The sequence below is a fragment of the Lampetra planeri genome, chromosome 2 (genome assembly GCF_965212315.1).
Source record: "Lampetra planeri chromosome 2, kcLamPlan1.2.h2, whole genome shotgun sequence".
Taxonomy (NCBI): Eukaryota; Metazoa; Chordata; class Hyperoartia; order Petromyzontiformes; family Petromyzontidae; genus Lampetra; species Lampetra planeri.
In genome coordinates this window covers 34,338,104-34,359,230 of record NC_136108.1, presented here as the reverse complement: position 1 = coordinate 34,359,230, position 21,127 = coordinate 34,338,104, and the positions used below count along the sequence as shown (strand labels likewise).

Below are 21,127 nucleotides of genomic sequence, written 5' to 3'. Positions count from 1 at the left end.
AGTAATTTTGCTGTGACGGTTCCACCTGAAGACGGAAGCTTGTGTTGCCTCCGAAACGTCGTGATTTAATTTATTTTAATAATGTTTTACCTACGTGACGAATGCCTCCGCACGTCAAGTCAATGACGGGGACTTTTCGTGAGCCATACTTCACCGCGCTGGTCACCCGATTCTCACGCGCGCTGATAAGGATGCACGTGCCGCGAACCATGCCGCTCGATATTAAACAACCAACCAATGAGCGACTGCTAAGGACACTCTTTACGGCAGTCTCGTTATGAAGTTACCGCTTCAGTGAACGTATAAAATGAATAACGGATCAATTAAAATAGCGGATTTTTTTTTTCACCGTCACTGAGAGTAAAGAGAGATGTCGACATTATGGTTGGCTGGACTCGTTCAGCCAATATTAAGGTTTACAGCGACGGAGAGCCCGAAACATGTATTCGATCGCAAAGAAGGGGGGGGGGGTGGGGGGGGCAGTAGGGTTGATGCTGTTGATTAGGCATGTAATGATTTCTTGAATCACAGCTCTGTGGCTGTGAGGGCGAGTCTGTTTCTACTCGGGGTCATAACTCGAATCCTAAATCGATCGGCTTTTTTGTCCAGTTTTCCACGGCCCTCTTGCAATGTCTCCTTTGCTCTGCCTCGTGTCCGTCCCCTGCAACGTCTCGAGGCTTCTGTTGCTCCGTCTCATTCTTTGCATTAGCCTAAAGGTAACCCACGCCCATACAGCAGTGCAATCTGCGTGCATTGTAAATACAGTACCAAAAATCCACAAGTACAATTTGATGCACGTATAATACAACACAATGAATATTTGACTCTATAGACAATCTAAATATGTCCCTATATTAAGACTACATATGGGACAGGGGGGGCATGCCTGTTTCATACAGAGAGGCAGTCGGTCAGAGGAGAGGATTAATATAGAAAGGTCTTGAGCCTGGATTTCGACAGGGGCAGAGAATCAACATCACGGTGGGCTGGGAGAAGTGATTTTAAATGCTGATGGCAGTAGAGGAGAAGAAGCGACCTACTCTTAGGTTTTTTTCGGTAAAGTTACGTAGGAAAAAAAAAGTAATAAAATAAAATAATAAATGAAAATAACTCCATTAAATCACGACGTTTCGGAGGCAACACAAGTCTCTGTCTTCAGGTGGGACCGTCACAGCTAAATTTACCGTATCATTTAGCTGTGACGGTCCGACCTGAAGACGGAAACTTGTGTTGCCTCTGAAACGTCGAGATTTAATAAAGTTATTTTCATTTATTATTATTATTTTATTACTTTTTTTTTCCTACGTGACTTTACCGAAAAAACCTAAGAGTATGAATCCTTGCAGTCACGAAAGCTTCAAATCTAGAAAGAAATGACCTCCCATAGAACAAAGTCTGCCTGGGCGTTTGGACAGAAAGTCTTGGCGAGTTGAGCGGAGGGGTACATGGAGTGGTGTCGAGCGAGATGTGAAGGGAGAGATCAGGGAATGTGTAGAGAGGAGTCTAGTGAGATGGAGAGGGGAGAGGTAGGAGAGTGTGTGAAGTAGACTGAGATAGAGAGGGGGGGAGGTAGGAGAGTGTGTGTGGAGGGGAGTTATCATGAGTGTAGGAATCAACTAATCAGTCAGCAAAGGGGTCAGGGGGGGGGGTGTCACGTTGGGTGGCAGACACCACGGGTCATCTCTGGGTCCCATTACAAGTGTCATTCCAGTTGATGATTGCAAGTTTCCCAGCCCGGCTTCGGCAGTGTCGCGACGAGTGGTGCGGGGCGCAGCTGCCGGAACCCCGGGGGGGGGGGGGCGGGGGGGGGGGGTTCCAAGGGCTCTCAAGAATTCCTCCACGACGGAGCCGCGCAACGCTAGGACAGCGCGTCCGTTACCTGCCCCGCACCGGCGGGGGTGGGGGGGACGCCCGTAGCTTAGAGGGAACGGAGTTAAAATCTCACATCGACCGTCCTCTCCAAGGGCCACGCTAACGTTGTCCATCATCGTCCAGCCACCGGTGGGCGAAGGCCTCGCCAGGTTATCTCTCGGGCCTTGCATACGGCTGCCGTTGTCTGCAGGGAAACACGGTGCCGACTTCGCCTTTTCAGCCACCCGTAAGGTGATTCCGCACAACTCGGGTCCTATGTGCCTCGTTCGTGAAGGCAGGAGAGCAACTTCTGCGGTGTCTCTAAAAAAATGTTAATGATGTTCCGGCGATTGCGAAATAAGCCAGTCACTCCAGAAATTAAACAACGCATATGAGGAATGGGAAGCGGGCCGTGCGGTGGTCGACGTGCTGCACCCCGAGCCACGCGACCCGAGTTCGATTCCCGGCCGCGGCTAACATCGGTGGTGAGCGATTATCTGATCCGGCGCTGGGGAACGTCTCCCTCTCACCAACCGGGACTGATCGGCGTGAAGTATGGTCAAACAATCCCCATTACCGACAATAGTGTGGTGAGGCCTTACATGCAGCGGTGTATTTGACGAAGGGCTGCAAATCATTATTTATTTTCTCGTCGCGAATGATGATGTCGCTAAACTTACCTGTGCTGCATTGCACAACGATTTTGCCATCACAGCCGGGCGCAATAGAGAATGTCATCATTCAGAGGATTGATTCGCATCTCTTAAAATTGGCTAAATTACACTTCTGTCAACTCACTTAGCCAGAGACACTCAGCCGTTGCTAAATATAAAGCAAAAAAATAATATCAATGCTCTCTGGAAATCTCAATTGTCAATTATTCATACGATTTAGAGACGGAAAAAAAATGCCTTGCAAAATAACACAGCCCTGGGAAAGGAGAGGCTTTCAAGCCGACTGGCGACCCCACCGTGGGGATGAACTGCAACCGCCTATTCACATTTTCAACGACGTTACGGACAAAGCAAAGAGCCGAGCACGCGTGTCCTCCAAGCGACCGCCGCGTTCACTTGATGCGGTGCGGATGACACGACTTGGCATGACCGCAGAGAGCCCGCGGTTCCAATCCAGCGGGCGGCCCTGGTTATCACCGCGGTGGTGTGGACCAATCAGTTTCAAAGACAATGAGTGTATTACCAGAGCATGTTTTTTGTTTGCATGTTCACCACAAGTACGTGTGGTTAATGCAGATAGGATTCCTCGCAAAGGAGCTCTGTTTGGTGTTTTAACATCTTAACACCTGTTTTATTGCCAGGAAGGGAAAACCCTGTTCTTATGACCGTAAAATACGTTGCAACTTCTGTGTCACAGTGGAGGTAGTTAAAGATCCTGTGACGAAGAACAGCAGGCCATCTTGGGCCAGTGGGCACAAGGTCCAAGTTCGCCAAATTTGGAACATTAAACCGCAGATGACTTAGTTGGGAAACGAAAACCGAGCCCCCTGCGAGGCTATTCTGGATAACCAAGTGATGGAATAAATAATATAGTAATTGGTTTTTACCCTTTTAGCTGGCACCAAAACTGACACCTTTATACAAGGGATCATGTTTGCCTTAACCACAACACAAGCAGTCAATAATGCAAGCAAAAAAAGACAACTCTGATAATGATATGCACTATTCTTGAAATTGCTTGGTCCACACCAAAAGGCGTCATCTGGTCCAACAGCATGTGTGACTAGGCTCTAAGGAAAGCTGTCTCGGGTGTGGACTAATCAACTTCAAGGACAGTGCATACATTATCAGAGTTATGTTTTTTGTTTGCATTACGACTGCAGGTATTGTGGTCGATGCAAACATGACTCCTTGTAAAAAAAGGTGTCAGTTTTGTTGCCAGATAAAAGGGTAAAAACCTATTACTAAATCTTGCTACTGGCAAAGGAGGTCTCCTAATGAATAAATAATAATCGAGGGAATAAGAGACGGAGATAGGATAGGGGGAGATTATAGAGGGAGATGCAATAGAGGAGTAAAGAAGGGAAAGAAGGGAGGATGTATGTATGTTGAACTTCTTTCGCACTGCACGTAGCCAACCATGATAATTTTAGGTGCGGATGGCGGAAGATCCGGAGTGAATCAACAAAAGGGGGACGGGCGGGCGTAGGTGAATAACCGGCGGTGTGTGTCCTGATTAAGCTGTGATTGATGCTGATAAAGAACCAGCCCCCAGACTTCAGTAGGTGGTGCCGCTGGAAAAAAAATTGTATCTGATTTTCTTTTGTTCACCTATGCCTTCGACTCATAAATAACGTTCCACAGGCAGAAGGACAGGACGGGCGATAAATTATTCACAGAGCCGTAGGCCGAGCACACCGTGCTATCCAGCAGAAGGGGAAAGCCTACTATGCAAATCTACTTTTTCAAACTTGCACATCCAGCGAAATGTGAAAGTTATCTTATCAATCCTATCTGGTCAATCTTAACAATAGGCCGGCAAATGAATGAAAACACAAAGATGAAGATTCCCCCCTCAACACCCGCAGCCCCCGTGTAGCCTTAACAGACTGTTGGGGCAAGTGCTGTTAGCGAGCAGCACCTATGAAGGCCGGCACAGCACACGAGGTGGTGGGTGGCCAGCACCACGCCCGGCCGCCTTTGTCTCCCCGGTGGCGATAGTTACACACCACACCAGATACTCATTTGAGGATAAGTCGACCTAGGGGAGGCCCAGAACCAGTTCAGATAATCGTCACCGGTGATGGTCCTGAGCGGGAATCAAACTCGGGCGGCCGCTGTGTTTGAAACGCAGCGCGCTAACCACTGCACTACCACTCCCCCACACGTGTGTGTATATATACACAAACACGTGACTGGTAAAGTTATGTATTGGCCTAAAATACACGGTGCATATGACCAGATCAGCCTGGATTGCACCGATCTTATCAAGTCGCAGAAGCTGAGCAGGTTCGAGCCGGGATAGCGCTCGGGGATGTGTGGTTCACCGTGCACACGGGACAGGAAGTGCAGCGCAGGTGCCGTGGGCAGCAGAGGTTGGTGGTGCAGCAAAAACCTCGCGTAGTTCTGCACTCCCCACTCGCCTTCGCCAACCCCGCACTGACCAGCGTAGGTGGGGAGATGTTAACAACCTCGCATGGTACGCAGGAGGTCGTGGGTTCGATCCCGAACCTGACCCCCTGTATATTTGGGGTTTGCGTGTCTCTCTCTCTCCCCGTAGTAGTGTTAATTTTTCTCCGGGTCGTCCGGTTATTCCCTCCACATTTATAAATATGCGTTTTGAGTATTTGACTGCTATAAATTTCCACGTGATAGGCCACTTGGTTGAGCTGTCATTTGTGGCCAGGTCGCCTCTAAAAAAGAGATATACAGCTCAAGTGAGCGCCTTACGTGGTCAAATAAAAATAAATAGTTCATAGTTTTTAGGTTATTATTGTGGACAAAAATAAAATAACCCTGAAACAATTAACTTTCACTTTCAGTCAACCCACAATGCCCAGTGTGGTGAAGTATGGCCATTAAGCCCCAATTACTTGAAGGGTGCGGAGAGGCCTTCATCCAACAGTGGAATACAGACGGAGGGGCATCGCAGACGGGTGGATGCACGATGGTAACATCGTTGGATTCGTGTCGGGATCAACAAAATATGATTTCCCACACGCGCTTCGGCCACGTCGCTCTGCTGCCCAATCGCGACCGTCGCCAATCCAATTTAAATTCAACGCGAAAATCGATACGTGCCGATACGTGCGGGGGGTGGGGGGGGTGACGTAACCAAAGTCGGCCTCTCCATCGCAGAATTTGATTACGTATTAATCCTATTTAATAGGTAATTGCAATGACTCACGGAAAGGCGGATCGGATTCTCGGGGCTTTACTTTACCACGGCCGGCCAAGCGTTGCCGCTCCGAGCTGCGACCACTGGAGGACCGGGAGTGGATAAATCGGCCTCCATGCGTGACCGCGATGTTGCCGCTGCCACTGCGCAGTGTAACGGTTAGCGGGGCGGCTGTTGAAACAACGGTGCGCGTTTCTTAACTACCCCCCCTCGTCCCTTGGCTCTGTCCACCCAGCGGTGGACACGAGCGCAGTCCCAACAGTTGTGTCGACTGGAAGGAAGGTCGCTTACGGCGGCACAACTGCAGGTACCGCCACCTCTTCCAAATAGCCTCATCTTGTCATTCTGTCGCATGGTTTTCCTGCTGAGCAGCAGACTTATTGTAGGGGAGTAGCAAGGTATCCTCAAAAATGGGGGTCCCCTCTACAGCTCCTTCTAGTGCCAAAATAATGAACAGGCATATTTCCCACACAGTGCTACTTATTTTATCGACCCCGAGAGGGATGATTGGCTGAATCAACCCCCAAACAGGATGTGAACTTGCAACCTTCCCATTGTGAGCCGCTCGCTCTTCCGCAGGGCCACTTGGCCGGAGAGTCGATCGGCAGGTCGCGTGCGGCGGGGCAAAGTGTGGGGACTCCCACCTCTTCCGCGGCGATCGCGGATGAGCAGGCCAAATACCCTGCGGAGGGGGTCTCTCTCCAGAGCTCGCTTTCTAACGGAGGCCTTTTCGGCAGTAACGGGGCGCGGACGCGCTTCTTGCGCTGCGGCGAGCGCGTTGGGTCAATCGCGGCCGAGACGGCGAGACGGCAAAGATGGGTCGCCCTCGCCGAACACGGTGCGGGGGCGTCGTGGGCGATGGAGCCCGCGGCCCACGCTCGACCGATCAAGTCTCCTGATCCCCGCTCCCCACCCCCCCTTCTCCGCTCTCGGGTCCACCAAGATCAAATATTCACGAGGACAGCTGTCCCCCGGCCAGGGAGCCGGTCTATGTCGCTGCGCCACGCTTACGAGAGGGGGGGTGGGGGGGGAGGCACCGTTGTCCGGACAAATCGGGCTGCGTCATGGAAGGTCCGGAGAAAGCGGCAACGAAGCGGGGGGCCGACAGGCGGGCAAACACCGCCCTGCTCCACCAACTCGAGAGGCCGCTCGTTGCGTCTGAGAAGGCCCACGCGTCACAACTCAGGCTGGCGGCAGAGTCGTCGTCATCGTCGTCACTTAGGGTCGTGCGGCCGGGTGTCGCGCCCCGCAAACGGTCGAGGAAGCGCAGGAAGCACATTCCTCGATGGGGACCGACGTCCGCCGCATTGTGCAAGAAGCCCGCGGACCAAAATCGCCCGGCATCCGCCCCGGATCTTGTCAGATCTCACGAAGCTAAGCGGAGTCGAGGTCCCAATCGCGCCTGGATGGGCGACCAGCGTGTACAAGGATGCCACGAGGGGGATATGCTGCTGGCAGTGCTGCAAGATCGATTGTTGTGCTGTACTACGCTCCCGCGTCTATGCTCTCCCCAACTTCATCATCCTTCGATGGCCAGCATGGTAGAGAATGGTCAAATCACCCCCCACAAACCGCATAGCGTGGCGGTGATCTAACCTCGCGTACATTCGCCGACTGCTGAGGCACAGCAGAGCATGTCCCCACGTTCAGAGCCGTTTGCGAAGATTCCACCACAGGGGAGTAACCAATTTCTCCCCTGTGGTGGAATCTTCGCATATCCGACCCGGTCACAAGTCCGACTTGCTCACACATCCGCCTGTACCTCAGTCACCAGCAAGTGGTATGTGCGACGGTGTGCCGTGTACGCACACGCGTGTGTGCTATCTACGCACACACGCATGTGCCGCGAAAACACACATGCGTATGTGCCGTGAAAACACACATGCGTATGTGCCGTGAAAACACACATGCGTATGTGCCGTGAAAACACACACGCATGTGCCGCGAAAACACACACGCGTGTGTGCCGTGTACGCACACACGTGTGTGGGGCACGTTCTACGGAGGCTAGGCGGGGCGAAGCTTCTGGAGCATTTAGAAAAATGTGAACGTACTGGTTGGATTTCCTAAAATGATGACACGTGTTGTCCTTCACGCGAGGGAAGGCGATGTTTGCCACCTCTGTTTCACTGGGTATGTGTAACCCAGCACTCCGCGCCACCGCCCGTATGATAGATCATCACAAGTTGTAGTCGCGGTTCGATTGAAGGATCAAATATATATATATTTTTTATTGTTTGTGCCATCTCAATTGACTGGGGTAAAAATAAAAAGATAGGTACAAGAAGCCCGGGTAAGAGAGAGAATTAAGTTACGCAAACGGTCTGTTCAAATTGATGCAACTGGAAGGAGTATCGAACCCAATGTTTACGCGTAAACAGCATGGACAGAAAGGCCACGATTGCCGACCCCCTTCAGAAAGGACACGGCACGGAACGAGCCTCTCCCATGCGTGGACGGAGCGATGAGGCAACGTGGCTCCACACACCAAGCGATGAACCCAGCGTGCCGATCCTAGGACATCCGCCGTCCTCCTGCTGCACCTTTATTAAGCCAAATTGACCAGCGTGGTGAAGTATGGTTAAATAACTTCCATGACTGATATGGCATGGGGAGGCTCTTCATCCAGCATTGGATTGACAAAGGAGTCGGATATGATTATAATAATAATAATAATCAAATAATAACTGTTTTATCATATCTCAGGATTTGATTTGTGTTAACTGATTAAGCTATTCATCGTAATTTGTGTAGATTAAATCCAACAATGCACCTGGAGCTCTCTTACCATCTCCTCTCCCTCCACAGGGGCCACTCAAGCATCTGGTATAAGCACCGAAACAAAATCTTAGCGCCCCAAGCAGTTCAAGCAGCCTCCTCGAATTCACAATACAAATAGCGTTGTGCAAAATGTAATCTGGAATTGGGATCATTACGAACCTCTTCATTCGGAAAAAAAAACAACACAATTAAAATAATGACATTTTCAATTGGGCAATCGTGATTTCACACAACTGCCATACGATTAAGTTAAGTGGCTTTCCCAACACGTAATGTTCCGTAGTCACATGACCTACCGAATTTGTTTCTGTAAAGCCCCCCCACCGACCCCCTCTCCAGGCGCCCACCCCCCCCATTGGGCTGGCACCACCACCGCCCGCAACTCCAGATCCTCCAAAACGCACAAATTCGGTTGCCCCAGGTGGAATGTGCCAGTCGCTTGAGTGCTTCGTCCCCCACGGCGGTAACGACGTTGCGGCTCAGCGGCAGGGAAGCAGTTCGAGTTAGTTCAATACCTGGTTCGTGGTTGACGTGGCCCATCATCCCCCCGGGGAGAGGGGCGGGGTCAGTAAAATGAGTACCATGATGGAGGTGAAGTTAGCAGTGATCGTTATATGGATAGACTCTCCCCAGCCATTAGGAATGTGGAATATTTACCACTGGCTCAGGTATGTACAACAGAGTATGTTGAAATTACTTAGCACAGTAAGTAGCCAACCGTGCTAATCGGAGGTGCGGGGGAAGGACAAACTCAACACAAAAAGCAGTTCTAAAGAAATGAGTTTTCAATCTAGATTCAAAAGTGCATCGCTCCAGTGGCTTCCTGATATCAGAACGAAGAGCGTTCCAGACGGCTGCAGAAGTGCATCTGAAAGCGCGCGATGCGGTGAACGTCTTTGTTCGATGGCCGGCAAAAAGCCACTGCTGTGAGGATGACCGGAGTTCACGTGATGATTTATGGCCAAGGAATTTGTTGGTCATTTGTGGCAAGCACTTTGTGTGATGAGCAGGGAATCACTGGCGTTATGGATGCGTTACACAAAAATAAATCACGTCATCTCAGTGTCACGCCACACGCACGATGGACGGTCTCTATCGTTCATAACAGAGCACACCGTTTGAGGCTCTCCGAAACACCACTGCAATGCATTCTGGCAGGACTAACACACAATAAAAATGCGCTTCTTAAAACAAGCCAATCATCCTAATTTGCGTGTCTGCGCTTTATAAAAGTTCGGCAGAGGGGTTCTTTTTAACAATACTTGCCAAAGGAAAGGGATTCGGCGGTTGTTTTCCACCCAAACTCCGACGTGGACCTCTTCCAAACGCAACAACAACACGACCACACGAAGACCCCGCCATGGAGGAGGCCCAATAAACGTGGGAGAAGTTTTCTGACTTTATCGCCAGCGTCCATCAGCGCCGGCCTCACGGCGGGGGGACGGGGGGGACGGGGTGCTGGGAGCGATGTGTCCAGTGTGGCTCGCGTGGCTCGGCATGGCCAGCGTGGCCCAGCGTGGCCCAGGATGATGGGACGGAGCATCTCGCCGGTCACGGGGCGCGGGCGGCGCTCGCTTCAGGGGGCAAGGAGAAGCAGCGGGTAAAGAGCTCTCGAGTCCGCGCCAACGTAACGCCAGCCACCCCCCCCCCCCCCCCCGAACTCACCACAATGAGACGGCTTCGTAAAACATCGACCGAGCGCTCGCTGTTGGGAACGTCTATAATGTAAGTGAATAATGCACCCCCTTCCCAGATTTGTTTCTGTGTAGCAAAAACAAATAACAAATCCCATTGGCCACGCGGCCTTCGCTGCTTAGGTTTCAATACGAGCAACACTCTGGAGCGGCCTCGACATTCAGTGCCTCATCAGCAGTCGCGCTCACTAGAACTAATCGCAGGTGAACGGCCCGATGTTCATAGGCGGCGCCCGACGGTTGTTCAGCAGAGTTGGGACGATTAGCCCACTGGGTCGATGAAGCGACTTAAGTTCGTAATCAACGCGCGTGTTTCCTGATCGATTACTCGGTTGCCTTCAGAGAACGGCCGTCGCTCCGACATGCTCCCTTCAGGAGGCGGGAAACCTCTGCACAAGCCATGCGCAGCGGAGCCTGGCTGATGATGCAAATGACATCAGCAAGCCACGCCCATCACCTCCCATCCAGCGGCACACGTGTGAACAGGTGACTCTACTTTTGTTACAATTTTTACGCGACCAATATTATCCGTAAGAGGTTTTTGGGGGTAGATCGCGTAAATGTATAAATATATATTCATATAACCGAACTGATAATATCATCAGTAGAGTAAATCGATTACTTATATAATTAGTTAACCTAGCTCGAGTGTTCATGCCTAGGAAGGCCCAAACCCTCTCACGCTCCCAACCTCTGCCTGTCCCTCCCTCCCTCGCTCATTCACTCGCCACCCCGCGCCCTCGCCATCCCCTCCCTTCCCTCCTTCCGTCTCTCCTCCTCCTCCTCCCTCCCAGCGGCGCCGTCACACTGCACCGCCGCTTGCTGCGCTCCGAAAAAACAGGATGCATATTCACGCTGGAGCCCTCTCCTGTCAATCAGCGGCGCGCCTCAAGCTCACTTTAAGTGCTCTCCTTTGGGCTGAGTGCTGCATGTCACACGCTCGATAGTACGTGACTTTCAAGTATCATAAAAAAATTTCTAAACTGTGCACGAAGTAGTTTTTGTGATAATTAGTCGACGGAATGCAACAGACGCGTCACGCTCCCTTGAAGGACTGACCGAGGCACCCAGCACACGTGGGGCGAAACGTCGGACATCATGCCAGACGACACGCGGTACAACCCGAAGACGCGTCAGACAGCACGGTACAGCACAACCACGGAAGCCTACGCACGCAGTGATGACGAACCCTCATTTGTCGATCCACTGCTGGATGAAGGCCTCCCCATGCATGCCAGTCATAGGGCCGATATCAGCTTCACCACGCTGGACAGCGTGGGTTGGTAAAGGAGTCCGGGATCAGTTCAGGTATCACACGTAACTGATGTTAGCCCCGGCAGGGAATCAAATTCAGGTCGCCAGGTTCATAGCGCAGTGTGCTAACCACTGAGCCACAGCTGCATACACCAGGGTATCTATTTTTAACGTGGTCACCGTGTATCAAATGCCTTGAGCATCTGGAATATTAAATGAACTCCAATCAGCATCGCCGTCACCTTCAATCATATTTGGATTGCACATTTCATTGGGAATTAGCTCTGCAACGGACAGCACTCCCCCTCACCGTCCAGCCCCACCCTCCACAATGCAACGAGTTTGTTTTGATTTTGGGTCACCGTTCTATTCAATAACTAATTATTTCGTCTCGTTTATCGTGACAAATCTGAATTGTCCATTTAATTTGTTTCGTTCCATCTCGTTCGTCCGAACAGCCCAGAGGGTTACGTTTGCATCTGCTTAGGACGACTTGAAAACGCCGCAAACGATCCTTACAGGAGGACACGCACGGACCCGGATGCATATCCTGTAAGCACAAACGTCGATTTTTAAATCGCTCAATTCACCGTTACATGCCGTGCCCCACCAGTGGCGTAGCGTGGCTGGCAAGGGTCCTGGCGCAAGGAATGAAATGGGAGCCCTCTCCCAACATCCCCCCCCCAACCCCTCTGAAGCACAGCGCCTGGGCAGCTCCGTCCCGTGAGCCCTGGTGCGATTGCACTGCCTGCGCACTCGATAGCGAGTGAGTGCAGTGGACACGTGGTTAAGTGTGCACATGTATTGCCCCTTTATATATATAACGGCACGTGATGCGTGCACCCGACCGACTTTGCCTGCCGCAAAGCCACAGTTGTGTTTTTAACACGCACGGCATTACACACGTGAGGGGGTGTGCGTGCGTGCGCGCTCTCAGCAATACGGAATTGGCCAAACAACCCCAAATGCAAGAGTGCAGATTTCTATCGCGTCTAAACGTGACTACATCTCAAGCTGCTGTACACAAACAGTGGGCACATTCAGATGTTACAGGGAGACCGGGGGCAATCAGTCAGAGAAAGGAGAAGACAACGTTTGAAGCCTGGACTTGAACAGGGGCGTTCATCACCATGGGGGCAGCAGAGGAGAAGGAGCGACCCACCCATTGAGTGGCTCTGCAGTCCCCTGGAGTCAAGATGGGTGGGAATGACAACGCAAATGTTTCGCGCAGCCGCTGCCAATGCAACGTCAGCGTTTAGGATGTGTGGGCTTTGGCGAGGCTCTGGTGGTTAAGGGTTTCAAAGTGTTCCTGACTAATCGTGTGAACACACTGTTGTACAATAGTAACACAGGCAGGAAACCAAGTGCTAGTCCAACAGCACTCAATGGATGACTACAGGGCATGCAAGTCAAAAGCCATGCTCTGTCACATTCAAAGAGAATGTTTTGAAATCCACTCGCAGTCCGCAAACACACAAGAATAAAGGCCGTCTAGCCAGCCACGTTCAATTCACAGTCACATTCCTCCATTCACTCAACGTGGGCTCGGCTCGAGATGGACAAGTGAAGATCACGGGGGGGGGGGGGGGGGGGAAGGTACAAATAGCGCTTCTGCGGCCATCTGGAACGCTCTTCCTTCAGATATTAGGAAGCCACCGCAGCCATGCACTTTCAAATCATGTCGATTGAAAACTAAATTCTTTCCAACTGCTTTTTGCGTTCAGTTTATTGTCCTTTCCCCGCACCTCCGATCAGCGCGGTTGGCTACGTACGGTGCGAAAGAAGTTCAACATACAAGGCACAAGCTGCAGTCCTCGCGAATTTCTTTCTCATGCCATTGCTGACGGAAGACCTTCCACAAGGAGGCAGCTCAGGAGAGTCTTGGGGGATGTACAGTAGGGCCCACTCTTCCACGGTAGCCGGATGTCTCGGAGGTGGTGTAGTGCCCACGCTTTAGGCCGCCGCACGCAACCCGCTGATTTACCAACTGTGGTGTTTACCTATTTTACACCGCAGGGTGAGCAGAGGAGGGGAGAGGGGGGGGTGATTAAAAAAAAATATATATATATAATCTTGCCCCATTGTTTCAGCTGAGAGATCAACCTCTTCATAATCAACGTTTTTGGGTTTAGATCGCGTTATTTATAAATGTGTCGTAACCCTCCACCACCCGACACGGCCAATCAGTAAAAAAGTGTCACGTTGACAAAGGACAATTAGTTCACTGCTTTAGCCCACCGGTGTGTTGAAGCGTGAAACCACAACATTTACAATTTGAGTACGACGTTTCGCTGGTAATTGCATCCAACATCATCGGGCGAAACGTCGTACTCAAATTGTAAATGTTGTGGTTTCACGCTTCAACACACCGGTGGGCTAAAGCAGTGAACTAATTGTCCTTTGTCAACGTGACACTTTTTTACTGATTGGCCGTGTCGGGTGGTGGAGGGTTACGACACATTTATAAATAACGCGATCTAAACCCAAAAACGTTGATTATGAATAATATTGGTCGCGAAAGCCTACGTGTTAAAGATCAACCTCTGTACGTACGTTGAACTTCTTTCGCACCGTACGTAGCCAAGTCCAGCGTAGCCGACCATGACAGCCCCCCCCTCCCCCTACAACAGATCGCGAATCGTACGACAAACATGCTCGGCCGTGAGTAAAACGAGAGCCGTATTTGAGTGAAAATTAAAATCCCCGCAACCCTGACGCATTTATGACCAAGCTGGCTTGGCACGAACGCTAAATTTGTACCATCCCTTTTCACAGCTAAAACGGAAGCCACACGCTCAGCCGTGCAACTTATAATCCGTAAACCTGGCGCAGCCTCTGTCTGTATGCCCTCGGGCCCACCGCCCCCCTCACCCGCCCCATGGCACCATCAATTGACAGTGGATCATAGCCCTCACGCTCTTGTGCGAATCATCAACATCAGCAGCGGCACACTGATCAAGGCCTCCTCCCTACAAGTCGTGACTCTCCATCAAGGTTCTGCGATGCAACAATCCCCACTGCACCTGGGCAATGATTTCGTCGCTCCATCTTCCTGGGCAGGCATTCTTGGGACTCATTCCAATCCCGAGTGCGTGTGCATTCGCCTGCTGTGTAACTCGCATCTCATTCGCGGCCTCCGCGGCAGTTCTGTAACCATGAAGAGCAATCGCATCTTCATTTTAACCCCTAAAATCGTGAGCTGTAATTTAAAAGATTTTTTTTATGGCGCATTTCTTCTTAAGTGTTCCTGCGGGGCTTGGTTGGGACGCTGGCATTTTAGTGACATTCGTTAACTCAATGAAGCGTTCATTTTACATCGGTGGGGACGGTAAGAGCTGGCGCACGCAGACCCACGTAGCCATGGCAGCAAGACGCAGCAATGCCATTAACCCCCGGAAACCCCAACGTCTCAACGACCAGAGGGCGCGTTCGTTAATTGCTCTCCGAAGGCCATAGCGGTTTGTACCCATGATGTCCGACGTTCCGCTACACGTGCTGGGAGGTTATTCAGGAATTTGCTCTTGTTGTCGTTCTTTTTATTAATGTTTGCACTGCGTCTTGCTCGCCACGATGTCCCAAATGTGAAATGTCGAGAGGGCACCGTGCCGACCGACGGGCGGCAACACCCGCGAGCACACCGGAGGGCCGTACAGCACAGTCCATGGGAAAGTGCCGCTCGTAAATGCCCTTCCCGTTAACGTTAAATTCACGGCCCCTTTAACAAACAATTCGGCGTTTCCCCGCGAGCAAATCGATCGCCCTCGCCACATGCCATTAGACAATTAAAATACGAGCAGCCCGATGACGACGGCAGCCGGCGGAGCGGTAAACGCCAGTCGGCCACCGCTTGCCGAGAGGTCCGTGCGTGTTTTGAAAACAAGCAGCAGGCGTGAGACGGCATCACAGACATGGAGAGAGACCTTTTGCCACGCGTACGGACACCATCGCCGCCCTCGCCAGCAGCAGCAGCAGAAATGATTGCAGCAGGTAAACAAAACACAGATCCCCCGTATAGCCTCAACAGACTGTAAACACACGGTGTGCCGCACAGCAGTCACAAGCTGACCCAGCCGACGCAGCCTTTGTAGAGCAAACTCACAATTCGTGTTCACTCCATTCCAAGGTTATTTATTTTATTTGTTCTTTTTAATCATCACAATATTGAACCTGATAATTGTTTTTGTTACCCTTCTATCTGGCAACAAAACTGTCAGTATATTTTTTATTGGCAAATGAGGTTCCAATGGTGAATATTGAACCTGTTAAAAACCCCTCGAGATGGAACATCTCATTTGCTAAGGGTGTCTGGGCCTGGTAGCCCAAGGCATGGCCTTGGAGGGAAGCTGAACGGATGTCGCCCAACTCCTCCGCTGACTTTCCGAGGGCCCACGACGTGGCCCAAAGGTCACGGTCAAGATCGACCCCGAGATTCATAAATCGTTAAGAGAAATGATGACCCCCCACCTGGAGCCAATGCACGCTCCCCTCTGGGCCCACTGACACACACACACATACATGCATTCTGTTTCATTTCTAGATGGGAGTTGATGGGGGGTGAGGCGGGGTGGGTTTGAGGCCGGTTGTGGGGGGATCAGGGCGAGCGGTTGTGGGATCCAAACCCGCAGCCGCGTATTTACGAGGACATCCCCATGACAACGGGCCGCTTGGCGGGCGGAGGGGTCTGGCGAGACGGCGCAGAGGGAAGGGCATGCTCGCTCGATCGCAGCAGCAGCAGCGACTTCAAGGCTTCACTTTGTAAGATGCGCCGACGCCATCGCTCTACGAGCACCTCGACGCGACGGCCCTCGCCGAACACAACACCGGCACTGCAGCGGGCCGAGCTGGCCGGGAGCGTGGCGATGCGATGATAACGCAATGGCTGCATTTGCACCGATGACCTTTCTTCCATCCCCGAAACATTCTCTTGGCATGTTGAACTTCTTTCACGCCGTACGTAACCAACCGTGCTAATCGGAGGTGCGAGGAAGTTACGGCGTAACTTGCTGTTCGTAAATGAGGTGCTGGGATCTTCTGCAGGGACTGAGCGTTCCTACGAACTTCCTAAAAAACGGAAGGTTCCCGGCAGATGGTTCCACTGGTAGCGAAACGTCGGGACATGGTGCCATGGGACAAGTGGTACAACAACCCAAAAACACGTCGGAGAGCTGCATCTTCAAAGTTGGCTGTGAAGATGAAAATAACCAGGGCTTGTGCAGCTGGGGCTCCACTTGTGTCACCTCATTGGCAGTTTATCTCTCGCTCAGCTCAGCCGTTGATCAAGGGGAGGAATTTAATCTGCACACAATGGCTCCGAGCAAATTGGCAATGGTTAAACGCTTCTAATGAACGCTCCGGGATAATAAATTGCGAATGAAGATTAATGCGCTCCGCAATATTTATTCGGGACGACCGGCACTAAACCCAGGGTTCACTGCCAAGTGCCGCGCTACGGCGGAGCTGCGTCTGGACACGACAGAACGAAACGCAGCATTCGTGGGAATTCAGGGGAAAACAAAATTTGGCAGCCGCTTCTGGAAAAAGATTGTCCCCGGCGAGAACGGACAAAGGGGGAGCCGGAGCGGGAGGATGCGGGACACGGCGGTGAGGAGACCACGGTTGCTGTTGGGGGGCTGGCGAGTTGCGAATGCGACGCCTCAACAAAGAGACTGCGAGCCTGTTTGACGAGGGCAGTTCATTACCCCGGATAACGGTCCCCTGTAATTAGCGCGACGGAGTACGATCAAAAGCAAGCGACGCTCACCGTCGCGGCTCGCTCGCGTGGAGTGAAACGAGTTAACCAGACGCTTGGGGCGGCGCACGCTGTGACCAAACGTCTCGGGCTAAACTGAGCGCGGGATCGCGATACAGCGGTACCAGAAATGATGGCGAAGTGATGACGGACAAACGCACGGCAAGCGTTGCTGCGGGCGGTGGATTTCGCTCTGCCCTTTAGCGCTCGTTTCAATAAAAAGCGACATCAAAACAGAGCGCTGAGGCAGGTGGCAAACTTAGCAGAGGGATTTGCAACAACATCTCCCCCAACGTCCAAATCCACACCGCTCGTACTCCGAATGCCACCAAAAAAAACGTAAGCTCGTCCATCTCTAGAAATGGGACCACCTCTCCGCCCCGCACCAATTCCCCAAAGGAGAGGGGGGCATCAAACTATCATTGTGTATCGCTGAACGCAGGCACATTTTTTCAGATACTGCATATCTCGATTAGAGAGGGCCGCAATTCATCCATGAAATCAATACACTCGAAATAAAATCGTTAAGGTTTTCTTTTTTCCCTGGTCGATTACTCTGTAGCTTTTTAAAAAAATGGCGGCTGCCCCCACATCCTGCCTCTCGAATGTGGGAAACCCCCGACAAGCCACGCCCAGCGTGACACGCCGATGACGTCACAAAGCCATCATCTCCCGTCCAGCGGCCCACGTGGGGACAGAGTTGAGACTTCTTTTTGCCCTATGTTTGCATGATTCAATTAGTCGAGTAATCAAGTGGATAATCAGTAGAGTGATTGATGACTTAAACAATCGGACAGCCCAGCTCTGTTCTCTCTCTTAGTTCTGTAACCACTGTCCTTAAGTTAATGTCTGTTAAAGCAAATCCACATGAATTGATTCTGTATTGATTTTCTACATACAATGTATTTAGAAGCATGTACAGTACTGTAATTATCAGGACAGAAGTTAACGGGTAGCTGTCAAGGGCAAAATGTATTTGCAACACTTGCAAATTGTCCTTTTTGCGTGGATTATGTCTCCACGTCTTGGGTAATCCTTTGCTACAATTTTTTCCAGTTTTCTCATGGATACGTCCCTAACAGCAACACAAGTGTACGGCAAAGTTTGGTTCACGTTTGATCATCGTTACAAGAGTTATCCCCACTCCACTTTACAGACGTGACGACGGACTGAAGGACGGACGTAATGCATTGCACGGCGTTGAAAAGGACGCAGGGCCCCCCCCCCCCCCGCGTGACGTCACTCCACATGAGGGCCACCCCCACGCGTGACGTCACTCCACATGGGGCAACCCCCCCCCTCAATAATAATCATGAAGAGGTGACGTCCTCCAAATGGACACCCCCTCCATTAATAATAATTAGCGGGTGACGTCGTTCCACATGGGGGGGCGAGGCGCCTCCTCCCCCCTCCTCAGCGTAACGCTGTTAACGTCATGATGAACAAGGGATTATAATCTTTAAATTGAATAAGTCTGTGTCACCGCGCCCTTACAAATTACACATGGATGGATGCAATGAACATCACGTCGCGGTCTGCTTTTCGCTTGCAAGTTTCAGATTTACTGCAATACACCCGTCCTTGGACGGGCAAAATGCTCGTTTTAAGAAATAAAAGCGTGCTATCACGGCACATGGCGCTGTTTAGAGCGACAGCATCTTGCGGGCGGCTCTTAATGTGCGCCGGGCACGGCACGGAAGCCCGCTTTGTTTTGTTGCCCGAGTTGGGATTCTTTGTTCCTTGGGCATTTCGTCCCAATTCCCAGTGAGGCTTCGCGAACCCCCCGCGAACCGTGCATTGTAAACGCCGCGAACAACACGAGCACAGAGGAGAGGCCGGCCTCCCGGGGGGGGGTGTCCCCCACTCGCTCGCTCAGAGCACCCCCACCACGACGAGCCATTAAAAACGCCCACCAGGGCGCAAATCGCACGGCACCGCTGTAACAGGGCTGGCATTGGCGTCGGGTGTGGAATTGTCCCGGACCAGTCCCCGCCACACAGTGATTGACGCGTCAAAGAAGCCGGGGCTGTGGTGCAGATTTCGACTCGACGACGAATGGAACCATCTCCTTTCGCCGCGACTCGGGCGGCCTAATTCCTGAAACTCTGCCAGACCGTCGGCCGCCGCTTGCCGTGAGGCTGGGCCCGCTTTGCACGCACGGGAGAGGCTGCGTGCCGGATGCGAACGCTCCCGCGTTGCGGCGAGTCTGTGCGGTCACCAACTCTGATAGAAGAAGCAGATACCGGAGCAGCGCCGCAATTTCTTGCTCACGCCACTGGCAATCTGCCAGTGGTACCAGTGGTAGGGCCTCCGTCAGAGGCGGCACTGGAGAGTTTCCCTCAAGCGGGTATTCTGACCGACTCGTTCACACGCAGCGCCAGACTTCTTGATAGAGGTGGGGGGAGTACCCACACTTTACCCCACCAAATGCGGCATCCTGATCAACTAGCCGTGGCGGACCCAAAGATTTGAGAATGCTGCCCTATTGTATTAACTGCCGTGCCGGGAGATCGAATTTAACCGGTGACCTCTGGCTCGCGAGTCCTGTGTGCCACTAAGCGTCGCGCCGGGGCATCTTTGTCGGCTAATAATTTTAATGAATTATGAAGTCATTGCAGATTTGGTTAATTACACTCAGTATTAGAGCCTCAAATACAAGTTAACCTCCATTTACTGTGTTATTCTCCGAGGCAGACGTCGCCAAAAAACACAATTACAATAGCGGCGCCACGTTTGGTCGAAATCATACCAAAAAAAAAAATTTGACATTTCTTTTTGCGTTCCGTTCATCACGCTCCAGCAAACCGGTCCCCCAAAAGGGGAACTATAGTTTGCCAACAGCTGGGCCAAGCAGCAATCCCCATGGGGAAAGAATGGGCATGCTTCCTTAAATACTCGACTGAAGATGCTTGTTTCAGCACGCAGCGCGGCGCAAATGAGCCGATCTGCAGAATTATCCGCAACACTGCAAAGCTTGCACTTTGCGAAAGACCGGAACCTTTTGCTTTTCACCATGGCTGGCCATCGGCCGGCCATCGGGCCATTGCCCAGGGTCGCTGTTCGAGAAAGACACCCTGGCCGAGACCTCGTACACACGTTCACTTACGCCCCCTTTGTCGATCGACTGCCGGACGAGGGCCTCCCCGCGCCGTGTGGGTCGTGAGAGCCGTGTGACCGTGCGTCACCGCGTTGCTCCAGTGCCAGTCGGTGAAGTCGGGGGAGCCTAGATACACAGTACAACAATGTATGTACTGTGCTCTGCATCCCCCTGCTAACCGCGTGTAGCACAGCCACGCAGCTGCCAAAGACAACCTGGCGCGCATGGGTGGCGACCGATCCAAAGCACGATGCAGGCTCAGCCCTGCTTACCTTCCGAGCTGTGAAGAGATCCCAGTCAGTGAGGCACGTTTGGCGATGACATTCGAAATCCCAGCGCGCACGCCGAAATTACCAGCAACCAAACACAAGCCACGCGATCCCGAGCAGGGCCAAGATTGCTAAAAGCTAACCCACCGACATCCACAGTTACACATTCAGGGTCAACAACGCCGATCCCTCCATTGGCCAATGGCGTGCCATTGACGAATAGGATGAGCATGCGTGCCTAGCGATTGAGAGCACATGTCCCACAAAAACAGCTTCTTCGCCCGTCGGGTGAGGAGAGAGAGACGATGTTGGGTTGTGTGGGGGTCAGAGAGCAGAGGCTGAGGGACCAATGGCGACTAATACATTTTAGGAGACAAAACGCTCACAGCTCTCCGGCGCCTTTTTGAGGGTTGCGCCGCTTGTCGTTCAGCACAATGTCAGACATTTCCCTCCACCCGCTCGGAGCTTCTCTGGGAACTGAAGAGCGCAAGGAACCGAGAAAGTTCCCCAGCAAGTGGAGCGGAACGTCGGACGTCGTGCAGAACAACCCGAAAACACATCGGAGAGCCGTACGGCACAA

The 21,127-nt window shown here is 51.9% G+C and overlaps 1 protein-coding gene and 1 long non-coding RNA gene across 2 annotated transcripts in view; one reads left to right on the top strand and one right to left on the bottom strand.

The window, feature by feature from the left end:
- The window catches only part of LOC144732527 (arf-GAP with SH3 domain, ANK repeat and PH domain-containing protein 2-like), a 110,836-nt gene that overhangs the window by 63,610 nt on the left and 26,099 nt on the right, over positions 1-21,127 (bottom strand).
- LOC144732567 (uncharacterized) lies at positions 9,936-12,068 on the top strand. The gene is made up of 3 exons (XR_013588210.1): positions 9,936-10,209; positions 10,521-10,664; positions 10,973-12,068. It is a non-coding gene; the product is annotated as an uncharacterized LOC144732567 (long non-coding RNA).